The following is a 16,699-nucleotide window of genomic DNA, read 5'->3' on the forward strand; positions in this document are numbered from 1 at the left end:
TTTTCTTTGAATAAATTAAGTAATATTGGATGCAGATCTTCTTTAAATGTCTCATAGAATTTTGCTCTAAATCTATCTGGTCGTGGGGTTTTTTTAGTCGGGACATTTTGTATTACTGTTTCAATTTCTTTTTGTGTTATGGGTCTATTTAAGCTGTTAATCTCTTCTTGGTTTAGTTTTGGTGGTTCCCATGTCTTTAGATATCCATCCATTTCTTTTAGGTTTTCAAATTTAGTAACATATATGTTTTTAAAGTATTCCCTTATAATTTTCTGTATCTTTCTGGTGTCTTTTGTGATATTTCCCCTTTCATCTCTGATTCTGTTGATTTGGAGGTACTCTTTCATCCTTTTGGTTAACTGGGTTAGTGGTCTGTCAACCTTGTTTATCTTTTCTAAGAACCAGCTCTTGGAGTTGTTGATTCTTTGTATTTTTTTCTTTTGTTCAATTTCATTAATTTCTGCCCTGATTTTTGTTATTTCTTCTTGTCTGCTGGGTTTGAGTTTCATTTGCTGTTGCTTTTCAGGGGTGTTGAGTTGCAATGTTAAGTCATTTATTTGCATTCTTTCTGATTTTTTGATGTAGACATTTAGAGCTATAAACTTCCCTCTAAGAACTGCTTTCAGCATGTCCCAGAGGTTTTGACATGTTGTCTTGTCCTTTTCATTTAATTCCAGGGATACTTTTATTTGTTTCTTAATTTTTCTTTTGACCCATTCATCATACAGGAGTGTGTTGTTTAATCTCCATGTGTTCATGTGGTGGTTACTCCTTCTTTGGGTATTGATTGTAAGCTTTATTGCATTGTGGTCTGATAGAATGCATGGAATTATTTCAGTCTTTTTGTATTTGTTGAGGCTTCTTTTGTGCCGCAGTATATGGTCAATTTTGGAGAAGGTTCCATGGGGTGCTGAGTAGAAAGTATGTGCTTTGATGCTTGGGTGGAATACTCGGTAGATGTTTGTTAAGGAGATATGTATAAAAATTGGGTTAGTTTAAGGGAGGGGGAGGGAAGGGTATGCGAGGAACCTAGGGCATAAAGGGAAAGAAGCAGCTCAAGACAAGTAAGACCACAGGAGAAAGTTATTATTATGGGAAAGGGGGGCAATAGGGGCACCTTAAGAGGGAAAACCATGATGGAGGGGTGAGACAATGTGAGAGATAAACAATTCCTAGCTAGCTTTGAAAACCAGTGAGAACTATAATACTACTACAACCTACTGACAAATTATACATAGCGGACCAAGAAATATGTGTCTAGGTAAGGATTATATGAGAATAACTGGTCTTTGCCTAAGATTTATCTATATGATACACAGTAATTAAAAATACCAGACTGGTGGAACTAACCTTCTTGGCTATTTAACCAGACATACTTTGAGATCTATAATAATTTGATCAGAGGGACATAAAGGGCACTTTTTGCTCCTTGCCCTCCTTGGTCAACTAGTTCCAGGGGACTATGAGCATCTCTCAAAATGTCTTATAATGGTTGTGGGTCACCTGTCTTCTTGATCAAGGAGGCCGAGGAGGCCCTACCAGATGGATTTGAACAAGTCTATAAAGAGGAGGGTCAACACAGAGGAATCATTTCCTCCATGCTTCCAAGTGAAGCCAACCATGGTTGAGCAGAACCTTTGACTTATCTTCACATAGGTGGAACAGATAAAAGAAAGGAGCCAGGGGCTCCTCCCAAGCCCATGTGACCCCTGAGGAACAGATCCTTAGACCACCTTAAGAATAAAAATAAATTGGTTTATCTGGACCAACTGTGTGGCCTTTAACACCCAAAAGGAAAGTATAACCAAAGATTAAAGGGGCCAATATAATTTCATAAGAGACCATATGTATAGCTAAAGGCTACATAGCAAGCAACAATGCCAGACAGGGGATAACTCCTTCTGAGTCGTTGGCCAGGGTGGCCAAAGGGATTCCCAGATAGTAACCCAGCATAGAACTGGGAAATTGAACTGCAGACCACAATCTTATCCAAAGGAATATTGACAATGAATACCGCTAGATGTGGAACAGCTGACCCTCCTAAAACAAAGACCTATAGCTAGGCTGACTAGATTCACCAGAAAGGCAAGTAGTGGGGAATGGCTGGGGGTACCGACAACATAGCAGACAGTGGCAGGGATATCAGAGTATAAGGGCTCTAGTGGGGGGAGGGAGGCTATGGGAGGGTGCTACCTGGGAAGTGGGTCTATAAAAAATTTCTTCAAAGCATAAAAATTTGCTCCTTTATAACTAGCACATGTGAAAAACATTACCAGTGAAATCTACCTGATGACTTTATATCCATGGTCAGATGCTAAGGAGCTCAGAAAGTAACTGACTGTGACTAGTAATGATCAGATATGTTGAGATTAGAAACGCATATGCATCTTAGTGTCAGTTGTATTAAAAATGATTTTTTCTGTATGAAACTGTGTATTTTAATACTGAAATGGAGATCTTTTTCAAAGTTTAAAACCTCATTTAATTTTATGTCTTATAGTGTTTATATGGAGTACAATATTGTATAACTGTATTAACTCATCTGTAAACCTAATAATTTACAGCCAATTTTGAAAGAGAAGCATCTTAGCTCGGAAGTTGGGGCCAGTGAGATAGATCAGCCAGTAAAGGTGCTTGCCACTCAGCCTGATGACCTGAGTTCAATTCCTGTGACCCACATGGTGGGGAGCAGGAACCAACTCTTGCAAATTATCCTCTGACCTCCACACAGGTAATGTGGTATGTGCATTCTCTTCCCGCCCAACCCCAAATAAATAAATATGCCAGGTGTCTTATATTCTTCAAGGGCAGGCAAGGTGTGAATGCTTCTAATCACAGCACTCGGTAGAGGTAGAGGTAGGCAGATCTCTGAGGTTGAGGCCAGCCTGGTCTACATAGTGAGTCCCAAGTCAGCCAGGGTTACATAGTGAGAGACTCTGTGAGTAAAATATTTTATATCTAACAATTCAACTGTAAATCTAAAAATTTATAGCCTATTTTGAAAAAGATGCATCTTAGCTCAGAAAATTGTTATTGAATATGTCAATGCTGTTGTAATGAAATGCTTCTTCTAAGTATGTGGTTATTAAATAAATAATAAACTGAAAAAAAGTAGGAGTCTTATTATTGGACAAAAGACTGTGATCTGAATCATATACAATGGGCAGAGATATGACATTCTGAATTGCTGGGAAGGTCATTGAAAGAAAACTAAACTTTCTAAGATTATTATCTAGTCATAAGTTCTCTATTAAACAAATAAAGAACAAAGACTATTACATCCTTAAGAGCCAGCCCAAATGGGCTTATCCATCACGTGGAAAAGACAACACAGCTTAGGAAAATGTGTGTGTTCCAGAGACCATAAAAATAGCATAAATCTAGGCTGGAGAGATGGCTCAGTGGTTAAGAGAATGAGTGGCTCTTCCAGAGTACCAAAGTTCATTTTGCAGCTTCCACATGGTGTTTAACAACTGTCTATAACTCCAGTTCAAGGGCATCCAATGCCCTCTTCAGACCTCTGTGTGCAGTGCATGACATGGGTGCACTTGCATGCATTTAAGCACTGCTCTCATACACATAAAATTAAAATAATAAAAGGTAAGGAGGACTATACAAATATCTATGGGAATAAAGGGAGAAAAAATTCTCCAGATACACAGTAAAAAAAAAAAAAGCAAGCATTAAGCAACCTTATAGATGGAAGAAAGCCCTTCCAAAAACTATATGGTTGTTAAGTGAAAATCCCAGTGCCAGAGGTGTGTCAATCCTTATGAGCTATTGGCCTGAGGGACACTAGAGTTCACCAAAATAAAAAGGCCACTGCCAAAAATGTTGGTTGTACACCAGAGGTGGACAGAAAAACCATATTGCTAAAGACACTGCATGATATGAGCACGGAAGAGGGAGAAATCCAACTTGGACTAAGCTGGAAACTCTCTGCCACGAATGGGTGGATTTCATGGTGCCAAAAGGCAACACACAGATGACTAGGGGAGAATAGTTCCTTATAATTCTCCTCAACGACAGACCTTGCGTGTTGCACTATCAACATACGAAACAAGATGTTCCTCTGGTGCAATAGTGGGGCACCTAGTGTATGTACAACCAATAAATTTTCAATTGGCTATAACCCACTCCTAGGGGTGGAAAACACATCTGTTACTGTAGACCTGGATGAACCCCTGTAGCAGGGGAGAATATAGGCCCCAGTGGGAAGTCACTGCAATTGTTTTGTTAGATGGAAATGATGCACCTGCTAAAGTACCAACGGACATTTGTCTTTACACCCATAGGATAAGTTATTAAGCAGTCACTGTTTAGATGTTCTTGCTTCTTTCTGTGTGTGTGTGTGTGTGTTTTTTATTGTAGATGGAATCCCACTGAAACTGGCCAAAACCCCATGGAAAACAGATGATGCAGAGATATGAAAATTCAGTCCCTTGCCACAGCAAGAGGAAGAGCATCCCACACCTACCACCCCCTCCAAGGCTCAGGGACTTTTGTAGAAGAGGTTGGAAAGTTGTAGTCACACTTCCTTCCCATGCTCAGTAACGCCTCTCACCCAAACAGTCCACCTTCGCTGCTTGTGGGGGGGAGGGGTAAAGGATATATAAGCCAAGAAAACCAAGAGGCACCTCTCTCACCATTATGTGCTGCTATTGGGAGGTCACAGGTTCTGTATTTTTGTGTGGACTTTACCATGCAGCCGTAAATGCAGGGTGCCCACTCTTTCATAAATAAACCCCTACTCTATGCTCTGTTAAAAAAATAATAAATAATACATATATATATATATATATATATATAAATTAATGAATAAAAATATTTTTAAAAATAGTATAAAGAATGACTAAAATGTAGATTTGGGCTAGTGTTATTTTTGACCATTATCCTTTGAAGGTGTGTTTTGTCCTGCAACATTGTCTTTGTCCACCTCCCATTCTCAACCCTTGAGAGAGAGTATTAAGGCTCTGCAATACATTACCTATCTTCTACATACACAAAAAAATCCTTCAAATTTAAATGTTGATTTAAAATTTATTAATATTTATTCATTTCCAGCATTTAAAATTTGTTAGTCATCACCAACCCTTACTTTGACAGTAAAGTATACTGTTTATTTTTTAAATTTATTTATTTCTATTTTATGTGTATTAGTGTATTGCTTGAATGTGTGTAAGTGCACGTTGTGGTCATCAAGTGGCTCCTCTCCTCCGGCTATGGCCACTCTCATGCTCTCTTAGTTCCCCTGATCAGTCGTCCGGTCCAGACCCCAGGGCTGGTGAGGAGACTGTGTCAGCAGAGCCACATTCAGACACAGGAGACTAGGTTCAGTGATGCAGACCTGGTTTATTGCAGGAAGGCACAAGCTTATTTAGGGGTAGTGGTCCAATCACAGCACAGCAAGTAGTTTAAAGGTGAGGTATCCAAGGGTGGTGCACAGTACAGTAAGTAGTTTAAAGGTGAGGTATCCAAGGGTAGTGCACAGTACAGTGAGTAGTTTAAAGGTGAGGTATCCAAGGGTGGTGCACAGTACAGTAAGTAGTTTAAAGGTGAGGTACCCAAGGGTGGTGATTAGGGAGTGCCGAGCTCTAGGCATCAGTCTCATGATCTCCCAATGGGAGCAAAATGTCACAAGGCATTCCTTGTGGCTCCAGCAGTTGGGCTGCTGTCTCAGGCCTGCTGTATGGCTATCAATAACACTTTCACCCTAGGCTCAAGTCTGTCTCCCACAGCACATATGTTGTGAAATGTTCACAGAGACCAGAAGAAGGTGTTGGATCACCTGCAACTAGAACTACAGACTTGTCAGCCATGTGGGTGCTGGTAACTGAACCCTGGTCCTCTGCTGGAACAGTCAGTGCTTTTAACTGATGAATCATTCCTCCAGCTCTAAGAATACTGTTCATTATATTTCTGAAGATTTGAATATAATAGATTGATTATTTTGATTAGTCCCATGAAACTACTTTGTTTTTGAACATATGTAAAACTATAACTAATTTATCAAAATCACCCTTTCTTCTGCATGAAATGACTAATGCTTGATTTAAAACTGCTATTTATGACAAATTGAATTTTGAAAATATTTCAAATATATTACTAAATAAGTCAATCAATACTTTGGAAGTCTACTAAATTTCATAGGAGAAACATAGTATTTGTTCACATTTGTTCATCAAAATGCAATCATAACTAATAGGAAAATGTATAATTTCAAAAAGTATCTTGTGATTATGATAGAGACCACCAGTAACTTTTATGTCAAGAGAAAGCTAATGTTAGCAATTCTTTACAAATGGATCCTGTATTCTGTGATTGATGGGAGGTGGCAAGTCTTATAATTGTGTTTGAGTATTCTCTTAAGTGTGTTCTGCCAGGAATGCATTAAATCACATTTACTACCCCCAGGTACTTTTTAATGCTTTCATTTCTGGCTCAGTTCCCAATCTAGAAAAAAATAAATAAATTCCTTTATATTCATGAATATATCTCTATTATCTTCCTTGTTGCTATCTTCTTTGGTCTTTTGATGCTTGAGTGATTCCCTTTGATGCCATTGTTAGTATTACATTCCACAAACAGACATAAAACATTATTAAATAGTTTTCCATATTCTGAGGCCAAAGATGTGATTCCTTCTCTTTCATTCTAAACCAAGGTACTGCATTAATCCTGTTTCTCCTTTGCAAGGAAGGCTTTCCTCCTGCATCTTATTATGATCATATTTCACACTAAATAACAACAACAAAAAACGTTTTGTAGAAAGTAGATCCTTAATCTCCTATAAAATTGAAATTTTCTTTTGGAATTAACATTTTAACATCCTTCCCTCCCCAGGATGCAGTTCATTAACTATCAAGCATTACTATAAATAATTTGTCTGTTAGAACTCAACAGTCAATTATGTAGTAGCATACTAAAAAGGAAGCAAGCTGGGGCTTTCAGAACCCAAAAATTCTATTGATAATAGTAAATACATATTAACAAAACTATGTACTTAAAAATACAGTCCTGTATGACACCTCATCTTCACTAACAATGAGAGTTCTTATAGTTTGTTAGAGTACCAAAAGTAGCTAACATGAAATTGCCATTCAGAAGTGAGCTTTATCAAGAGAAAGCAAGAGAGAGAGAGAGAGAGAGAGAGAGAGAGAGAGAGAGAGAGAGAGAGTCTGTCTCATGACCAAGGGCTGTGTGATTGGGTCTTGAGGTGGTGGACAATTAGGAGGTAGCTCATCTTATCAAGAGACAGCATGATAGTGTCTCATAGGGAAAGAGAAGCTTTCCTTTAAAAGTATGGGACTGGAGAGAAGACTCAGTGGTTAAGAGCACTGACAGCTCTTGCAGAGGACCTGGGTTCGATTCTCAGCACCCACATGGCAGCTACGAACCATCCTTAGCTTCAGTTCCAGGGGAATCCAAAGCCCTCTTCTGACCTCCATGGCCTTGCACTACATGGGTAAACTCACATACATGCAGGCAATACCCTCAAACACACATAAAAAATATAATAAATAAATAAATAAATATTTTACAATTACTTCTCAATTTATACAAGATTAAAAATTAGAAAATGTACATAAGATAAAATCTAATTTATATTTGAATATGAATTTGTACCTATTTCAGTATATGAAGAAATTTTTTGTTTTTTTCAAAATATTTTTAAACATTTTCTTTGTATCCTATAAATGAGAGTACACATTTGGTGATTTTCTTCTTGACTACAATACCAATGATAAATAAATTTATGAATGAAGTAATTTGACATGTTATGTTCATAATATTTTAAATTACTACTTAAATATTATGTCTGTTTTCATTGCACCATTATTATTTTTAATTCTAATTAATCTCAATCAATTAAAATCAAGGAACCTTTTCACAAAAATCTATATTTTTTATTTAATTCAGAATCATATTATGAAAAACAACATTATTTGATTTATCATATTAAACATAAACAACCTACTAAGGTCAAAAATGGAGAAAGAGAAAACAAACAGTGTGGAGATCCTTCCCAGACATACTGCCCTGCTATGCCCTCACTTCCAGATTTGGCTTGGTTCATGCAACTCCAGTGTTGCCCAGAATGGGGAGTTCCCCAGAGCTTTCTCTTTTTGAACAGCCATCCCCTCACTCCTAGTCATAGCTTATATCACATAACTCTTCAGCCTCTCAGTTTTTCAGAGAAGAACTATGACTGATATTTCTTAAACTATTGAAAACAATAGAAACAAAGTGAATACCTCCAAATCCCTTCTACAAAGTTAGTATCACTTTAATATGCAAACCAGGAAAAGAAAAGAGAGAGATTGAGAGAGAGAGAGACACACACACACACAGAGAGAGAGAGAGAGAGAGAGAGAGAGACAGCTACAGTCCAGTATCCCTAATTAAAATAGATGCAAAGATTCTCAATAAAATATGTGCAAATTACAAATTTTGGTGCTTCAAAATATCATCCACTATGATCACAGTTGGCTTTGTCCCAGAGATACAAAGATGACTTATTATGCATAATGAGTAATGAATAACTAATTAATGATATAAATGATCTAATTTTTATAAAAAAATTGCATTAACTCAGCTAATGTGGAAAAAGCCTGTGATAAAATTCTAACATGACACTATGATGAAAGTCCTGAAGACAGAAGGACTGGAGGGAACATATCTCAGCACAAGTAGGCCTGTAAGTGACAGTCTCACCGTCAATAGCATTATAAACAGAGAAAAGCTCAAAAACATTTCCATTAAAATCAGAATGAGACAGGCTTATCACTAGACACCCAAATTTTAAAAGAATGAATGAAGATGCAGTGCAATAACACAAGAGAAGGAAATTTTAAAAGGAAGACAAATTATCCACTTTTGAAATGGGAAGATATTATACATAGGATATCCCAAAAATTTCTACCAGAAAATTTTAGAAATGATCAACATGTTCAGCAGAGTGGAAAGATATAAAATTAACTTACAAAATTAGTAGACTTTCTGAATTCTGGTCACAAGCACACTGAGAAAGAGTTCATGGAAACATTCCAATTCACAATAGCCTCAAAAAATGTAGGAATAAACCAAACAAAGGAAGTAAAAGATCAGTACACATTTGAAATTTTTAATCTCTGAAGAGATTGAGGAGGATGCTAGAAGACAGAATGAACTTCCATGTTCGTAGGCTAGTAGAATTGTGAGAAAATGACCATCTTACCCAAAACAATTATGGATTCAATGCAATCCCAATAAACATTGCCATGGCATTTTTCACAGAAGTAAAAAAAATATGCTAAAATTCACATGGAACCATAAAAGAACTGAGAGAGCCAAAATTAACCTGATTGAAAAGAAAAAATACTCAATGTAGTACCATATTTCAAGCTAGCTATATCCCAGAGCTATTGTAATTAAATCAGCATGGTATCAGCACAGAAACATACATGAAGCTCAATGGAACAAAATAGAGGACCTTACGAATTCATGTAATTATAACCATCTGATACTAGATAATTTATTTGCACACTGGAGAAAAGATTACATCTTAAACAAATTATGCTGGGAAATCTGAATGCTCACATGTAGAAAAATGAAATTAGAGCCATGGCAATAACCCCACAAAAAAAGATCAAAAAAAGAAAAGAAAATAATTTAAATGAATCAAAGATCTCAAATCTCAATTTGAAACATGAAACATTGAAACTACTAGAAGAAAACATAAGCATTACCCTGCAAGATATAGGTTCAGGAAAGGACTTTCTAAGTAACACTTCATTCACTGAGGAGTGAAGAGCATTATTTGACAAACGGTAACTCATTAAAGCAAGTTTCCATACAGAAAAGAAAACGGGCTGGAGAGATAGCTCAGGGGTTAAGAGCACTGGTTTTCTTGAAGAGGTCTGGGATTCTATTCCCAGCACCTGCATGGTAGTTAACTGTCTGTAACACCATTTCCAGGGGATTCTGACACCCTCTTCTGACTTCTGCTGTCATTGCAGCATATAGGTGTACATACACACATGCTGGCAATATGCCCATACACAAAAATAAAAAACATAAAATAGGGCCTGGAGAGAGGCAAACACTGACTGATCTTACATAGGTCCTAGTTTAAATTTTCAGCACCCACATGGTGGTAAACAATCGTCCTAACTCCAGACCTTCCATGGTGAGATCCCTCTATCATCTCAGTTTTCAGGACTTCTTGAGTCTCTTGGATCCCTACCTGTCTCATACTGGCACATTCCTCCAGGTTTGTGGTACTGAGTGTCACTTCCTGAGACTTCCATATGTTCCATGATCTCAGATCTAAAAGATGCTTAAGTTGCTAGGATCTTTCTGTGCCCCAATTCCCCAGTCTCTCCCAGCCTAACCTAACAGTTGTTCATCTCACCCTGCTGATCCAAGACTGTGTGGAGTCAAGAACTCAACTAAAATTTGCATGGTTCTCTAGCTAAAATGAGACCACTTCTTACACCCCATTTTCACATCAACATAATGTGGCCAGAAACCTGAGTATCAAGCACTGCTTAAGTGAGTCATACATAATAGGGTGGAGAAATAGCAAACAAACATACAAACATTCAGCAAAGATTGGGTCACTTACCCATACCAATAAAAACAACCACACAAGTCCAGATGCTTATGTCTTATGAAAACAACAACAACAACAACAACAACAGCAGCAGCAGCAACAAAAACCACAAAACAGCATGAAGAACAAAGATGATATAGCTCTTCCAGATGTCAACCTTTTCATTGTAATGTTCTGTGAGAATGACAGCCTAAGAGATGAATTAGGCAGTGATTTCAAACCAGCAATTTTACCTAATTTTAAGGAGCTGAAAGAGGAAATGGAAAAAAGATATGAACACAAAGAAACCAGAAAAAATTGATTGAAATAACTGAAACAATTCAAAACGTAAAATTTAAAGACATATAATAAAGACATAGAATCTCTGAAGAAAAGCCAAACTGAAAGAAAACACGAAATGAAAACTTCAGGGGCTCAAGGATAATTTTAGATAAAAGTAGAAAAGAGGAAGTGGAAGAAATGGAAGGAGAATATCAGATCTCAAAGACAAGTTGGGGGAAAAGAGAGCTCATTCAAAGAATATATTGAATGGAATATTCAAGACCTCTGAGACACTATACAAAAAACCAAATATACAGATAATAGTACAGAAGAAAGAGAAGAAAATCAGATTAATGGCATGGAAAATATTTTCAATGAAATCACAGAAGAAAACGTTCCATATCTAGGGAGAGTGCCCTCAAGATATAAGAGGTATACAGAACACCAAGTAGAAAGGACCAGAAAAGAAACTCCCAATGTCACGTAATAGTAAAAACATTATACATACAGAATAAAGGAAATATATTGAATGCTGTGACCAAGATCAAGTCATGTATAAAGGCAGGGCCATGGAATAACAGCTGATTTTTGCAGTGGAGACTTTATAAGCCAGAAGGCATTGGGCAAATGTCATACGAGTTTTGAAAGAAGACAAAGTCCAGCCCTGACTACTATACCTGACAAACTATCACCTGTAATTGAAGAACAGAGAAACTTTTTCTATGATAAAAACAAATTTAAGGAATTTATATCATTGAAACCTGCTCTACAGACAATACTCAATGGAATACTTTGGTTTGAAGAAAAGTCTGAAAACTCTCAAGGGCACACAAGTGCCTACATCAGAAAATTAGAAATGTTTCATATAAATAAATTAATGAAGAAAATGATTGCTTTTGAAAACCTTGAACAAACTACAACTTAAAAGAACAGATTAGAAATGACAAAATCAAGACTGAAATTTATGAAATAGGAACAAAGAAAACAAGACAAATAATAAATAAAATAAAGATTCATTTCTTTGAAAAAATTAACAAGATTGAGAAATCATTAGCTAAATTAACCAAAATAAAGATAGATACTGAGGATCTAAATTAATAAACTAACTCAGAGGTGAAAAGGGAAACATTACAACAGACCAAAAGGAAATCCAGAAAACCATAAGGGCATAATTTAAAAATCTATATTTCTCTAAACTTAAAAATCTGAAAGAAATGGATATATGGCCTCACAAAGTTAAATCAAAATGGTATAAATAATTTAAACTGATATGTAACAATCAATGAGCTAGACACAGTGATTAAAATCTTGCAACTGAAACCATCTCAGTACTAGATGTCTATAGCATAGAATTCTGCTAAGCCTTCAAATAAGCAATAATACCCATATTCTTCAGTTTATTCCATAAAATACAAAAGATAGGAACACTCACAGATTGCTTCTATGAAGCCGGTATTTCTCTGATTCCAAAATCCTACAAACACCAATATATATATATATATATATATATATATATAAATAAATATCCTTTCTAGATTTCAGATACATAAAAAAGATTATCCACCATGTTCAAGTCAGCTTCATCCTGTATATGGTGAGGTTGATTCAAACTACATAAATCAATATATGTTATCCACCACATAAACAGACTTAAGAACTGAAATCACATGATTGTCTCATTAGATATTGAAAAGATCTTTGACAAAATGGAACATCCACTTATGATAAAAGTCATAGGACATCTAGGGCTATAGGAGACATATCTCAACACAATAAAAGAATTATCTGACAAACTCACAAACATCATGCCAAATGTAGAAATACTCAAAGCATTCCCATTAAAATAAGGAACAGGACAAAGATGGCCAGTCTTTCCATTCCTGTTTAATATAATACTTGAATTTTTAACTAGAGTAATAAGACGAAGGAAATAAAGGGAGTAAACATTGGAAAGAAGTCAAAGTAACCGTAGTTTTGGTCAATACAATTGTCTACATAAAAGATCCAAAAGATCCCACCAAAAAGCTTTTAGAGCTGAAAAACACATTCAGCAAAGGGGCTTGATATCAAATTAGCATACAAAATGTGAGTAGCATTCATATACCAATGGTAAACAAACCAATAAAGAAATTAAAGAAATAATTGCATTGACAAGGGAGTCAAATGCCATAAAGTATCTTGGAATAAACCTAAAAAAGAAAGTAAATATCTTGTACAATAAAAACTAAGACATTTAAGAAATTGAAGACAGCAGAAGATCAAACAATCTCCCATTCTCATAGATCAGTAAGATTAATATTGTGTCCACCCTAGGAAAAGAAATCTAAATATTCAATGCCACACAGATTAAAATTCCAACCCAATTATTAGAAAAATTGAAAACAAAAAAGGTCTCCTGGCTGGAGAGCTAGCTCAGTGGTTAAGAACACTGACTGCTCTTGTAGAAGACCTGGGTTCAAATCCCAACCCGCACATGGCAGCTAACAACTGTCCATAACTCGTGTTCCAGGGGATCTGACAGCCTCTTCTGTCTTCTGCGGGCATTGTATGACATGGGTGCATGTACCTACAAGCAGGCAATACACATAAAATACAAATTCTAAGTAAAATATTTTAACAAAAGAGAAAAAGATCTCAAATTTCATATGGAAACACACGCAAAAATAACAAGATGCCCAAAATCATCCTGAACAATTAAAGAACTACTGGAGGCCTTCCATCTCTGATCTCACATTATACTACTGCGGAGCTATAGTAATAGTAAGGAAACCAGCATGGTACTGGCGTGAAAACAAACACATTGTTCAGTGGAATATAACTGAGGACCCATATTTAAGTCCACACATTTACATGCACCTGATTTTTGACAAAAAAGTCACAAATGCACATTGGAAATGACAGCATTTTCAACAAATTGCGCTGGTCTAACTACATAGCTGCATGCAGAAGAAAAAAAAACTAGATTTCTATCTCTCACCATGCAACACACTCAACTTCAAATTGATCGAGGACTGTAACATAAGAACTGATACCCTGAATCTGATAGAGAAGAAAGCCAGTAATACACTGGAACTTTTAGGCACAGGAAAGGACTTTCTGAACAGGATACATATAGCACAGCCAATAAGACCAAAATTGACAAGTGGGACCATATTAAATTTAAGTTTCTGTACAGTTAAGAGTACACCATCATTAGAGCAAAGAAGCAACCTGTGCAATGGGAAAAAGTCTTTAACATCTATAGTTCTAACAGAGAATTATTTGTAGAGTATATGAAGAACTCAAAAACTACAAATCAGGACAGACAAACCAATAAAAAATGGAACAAGGAGGTATACAGGGAATTCTCAAAATGATAGAACACCATTGGTTGAGAAATACCTAAGAAAATGCTCAACATCTTTGACATCAGGTAAATGCAAAATAAATCACTTCAATATTTCATTTTACCCCACTCAGATTGCCTAAGATCCCCAAAACAAATTAGGACCTATGCTGGAGATGATGTGGGTTTAGGGGAATATTATTCACTGCTGGTGGGAGTTTAAACTGGTGCCAGCACTGTGAAAATCAGTATGAAGATTCCTTAAAAAGCTAGAATCAATCTTCCATTTTTGACCCAGTCCTACCAGTTATTGGACATACAAAAAAAATAAGAAAAGAAGAAAGAAAACAACAACGAAACAAAACAAAAATTTAAAAACACAAAGCAACAATAACAAAAACCCCTCTATATCCTACTACAGAGATATTTGTTCATATATTTTCATTGCTTCCATGTTCAAAAACTCAAAGACATTTCCAAAGGCTTTTAGCCAAGAAATGGAAACACCCTAGTTATTCATCAACTCAGGAATGGCTACCTAATGTACTTTTATACAATGATATATTATTTAGCTACCTAAACTTGAAATTCACAGGTAAGTGGATTGAACTAGAAATAATCATCCAGAGTGAGGTAACTCAGAAGAAGAAAGGAAAATGTCATTCTCATATCTGGATGCTAACTTTGAGGTAAATACAGTGATATAAAGGTGGAAGGAAAAATAATAGAGTTTAACGGATTAATTGGGGGTGCAGAATGGGAGGGGATGGTAGATGGGGGAAAAGCGGGAAGGATAATCATTACTAAAGTACTTTGGAAAAATCCATATGGAAACCTACCACTACTAAAGCTTTTTTTAAAAGTATATACGTATACATTACAAAAGGAGATTAAAGAGTTACCTTGTAATAGTGAGGCATTGCACCTACTAGACAACATAGGCTAGCAAATTAAAAGATTAATTTCAGGAATCAACCTCCTCTCTTGAAGTTGTTGACTAGAGGTTCCATAGACCCTCAAACAATATTGCCATTTCCCCTGCTCTTGATATTCAGGCACAACTTGATGGTAAGAATCTATTGATGAACACAGTAAATATATGAGCAATAGGGGGGATAACAAGGAGAAATCAAGATGATAATGACTTCAAAGCTTCATGTCTACTGACTATCTTGAATAGTGTTGAAAGGTGCTATGCACACTACTCTAGAAACAATTGTTAACATTATCCAGCTATGATTTCTACATGCTTCAACAACAACTGACCCAGCATGATATGACTTATACATAAATAGTGGCAACAATATTGTGGGAGTAACCAATCATTTTCTAATTAGGTTAATGGACTCATATCTGACAATGATATTAGTCTTAGGAGCATATAGCTAGACAGGCCACCAGCCATAAGAAAGGGCTGGATATTATTACTCTGCTAAATAAATATAGTATTAAAGTAGCACCTAATGACTTACTTTTAAACCCATAGAGTAATGCATCTCACAACTCTCACCAGAGAAGTTTATTTATGTAACAGATGATGACAAACTCACAAATCCACAACTAGTTTATATGAAGAGAATAAGATACTGCAGCATGATTATCCCTGAACTGGAAACTTTATTATAGCCTACCTTCAAAATTTCAGGAATCATTTGGGGAAGAGGTGCATATTGATCCTCTGCACCAACCAACCCAATTCTTCGGTTTAGTTTCCTAGAGAACTCAAAGCCTGCTCCAACCTCCAACTTACCTTTACATACCTGAGGCCAGCTTCCTTCCCTGCTTGGCTTCACCCCCAACCTGTCTGGGATTCCTGAGACCAGTCTCCTTCACAAATAAGTTTGTCCCTACCCACTGTGCTTTGACTCCCACAACCTGACTCAACCTCCAAGACCCACATCCAGATCCACCCACTATGTCCTGATTCTTTGTACCCAGACCAATGCAATTATTCAGTTTAGTTTCCTAAAGCCTTCACAGCCTGTCCCACCCACAAATTGCCTTTACACACCTGAGACCAGCCTTCTATCCTGGTTGTCCCAAAGCTCAACTTGCCTGGGATTCCTGGGACCAGCCTCCTACAATTACTACTGAAGATCACCTGAATCCTACCTCCAAGTAGCCAGCCTCCAAAATAGTGCTGTGCCTGCTGACTAGGGGGACCCAGATCTTAAGAGGAAGCCTGAGAGCATTGGATACTTGTCTGACAGGGGCCTCTTTAGGAACTCCTGAGCAATTACACTAAAGCAACCAGGCCCCTTCAATACAAAATCAAAAGATAGACTCTGAAGCCTAGTCCAAACGTTTTCCATACCCAATAAGAAAACAACAAAGACACATAAATATACAAACAAAAACAGACATAAACTCATTAAAGGAATGTTTTAGTCTCACAAAAGAATCAGAAATAACACCAATATAATTTCATAAGGGTCCATATGTATAGCTAAAGACTACATAACAAGCAACAATGCCAGACAGGCGAAACCTCCTTTTGAGTTGTTGGCCAGGGTGGCCAA

This window comes from Nannospalax galili, unplaced genomic scaffold (assembly GCF_000622305.1).
Source record: "Nannospalax galili isolate Female #2095 unplaced genomic scaffold, S.galili_v1.0 scaffold115, whole genome shotgun sequence".
In the NCBI taxonomy this organism is placed as follows: domain Eukaryota; kingdom Metazoa; phylum Chordata; class Mammalia; order Rodentia; family Spalacidae; genus Nannospalax; species Nannospalax galili.